Source organism: Sinocyclocheilus rhinocerous, unplaced genomic scaffold, assembly GCF_001515625.1.
Source record: "Sinocyclocheilus rhinocerous isolate Xijiao unplaced genomic scaffold, SAMN03320098_v1.1 scaffold546, whole genome shotgun sequence".
In the NCBI taxonomy this organism is placed as follows: domain Eukaryota; kingdom Metazoa; phylum Chordata; class Actinopteri; order Cypriniformes; family Cyprinidae; genus Sinocyclocheilus; species Sinocyclocheilus rhinocerous.
Genome location: NW_015661123.1, coordinates 210631 through 211803, shown reverse-complemented (window position 1 = coordinate 211803; position 1173 = coordinate 210631). Strand labels below are relative to the sequence as shown.

Genomic DNA, 1173 nt, shown 5'->3' with positions numbered 1-1173 from the left:
ATTTTTTTCTTTTTTTTTTTGTACACAAAGATAAAAAAAAAAAAATCTAATTAAATATTTCACACAAAATTTATATATTGAATTTATTAGAATTTTTATCAGTACTTTTTCCACAAAAAACATTGGGTAAAATGTTTAATTTTATAATAGATAAATAAATATAATAAATAAAAATATTTAATCTATATATATTTTTTTGTATTAAATGAGGTATCTTAGTAGGCAGCATAATTATCCTTTCTAATTTTTGGAACAGCCATCAAATGTGTGTTGCCTTAGAATGCTCCCTACATAGGCAGCTCACCAGGTTTTGGAACAGAGCCAGTGTCTGTGTCCTGTTTTCTGTATGTAACCCAGTTAGAATGCCATTGAACAACCTCGAGTGTTTGAAATGCACAGATCATTCATGCTCCTCAGCGCCACCCTGTGTTTAACAGCGGTATGGCACTCCGCCCATTCAGTTCCTTTCTTTGCTCTTGATTATTCAAGTACCGTTGCGTTTATCAAATCAAGTGCTAGAATTGACCAAAAGATAGAAGCGCTGCTCTTTTTGCTGATTTTTTGGTGTTTTCTTGTCTGCAGTGGGGTTTCCACGACAATAGACCCGTTCTGGGACATCAGCCTGGATCTGCCGGGGTCATCCACCCCGTTCTGGCCGCTCAGCCCAGGCAGCGACGGCAGTGTGGTGAACGGAGACAGTCACCCGAGCGGAGCCACCACGCTCACAGACTGCTTACGCAGGTACAGGCGCTCTCGCCCCGCCGCAGGACGATCGCGCCGCGGCCGCCACTGACTCGCGCTTCTGCATTGCAGGTTCACTCGACCCGAACACTTAGGAAGCAGCGCCAAGATCAAATGCAGTGGTTGCCATAGTTACCAGGAGTCCACCAAGCAGCTGACTATGAAGAGACTTCCTATCGTGGCGTGTTTCCACCTCAAAGTGAGTGTGTGTGAGTGAGTGTGCGAGCGTGTGAGTGAGTGAGTGAGTGAGTGAGTGAGTGTGTGTGTGTGTGTGAGCGTGTGTGTGTATGTGTGTGTGTGTGTCTGTCTGTGTCTTTGTGTGTGTGCATGAGTGTGCGAGCGTGTGAGTGTGTGTGAGTGAGCGTGTGTGTGAGTGAGCGTGTGTGATTGAGTGAGCGTGTGTGTGTGTGTGTGTGAGTGAGCGTGTGTGTG

General features: G+C 44.8%; 1 protein-coding gene across 2 annotated transcripts in view; it reads left to right on the top strand.

Moving 5' to 3' along the window:
• LOC107726266 (ubiquitin carboxyl-terminal hydrolase 22) overlaps positions 1–1173 on the top strand; it is a 46674-nt gene that overhangs the window by 36676 nt on the left and 8825 nt on the right. The window lies entirely within an intron of this gene.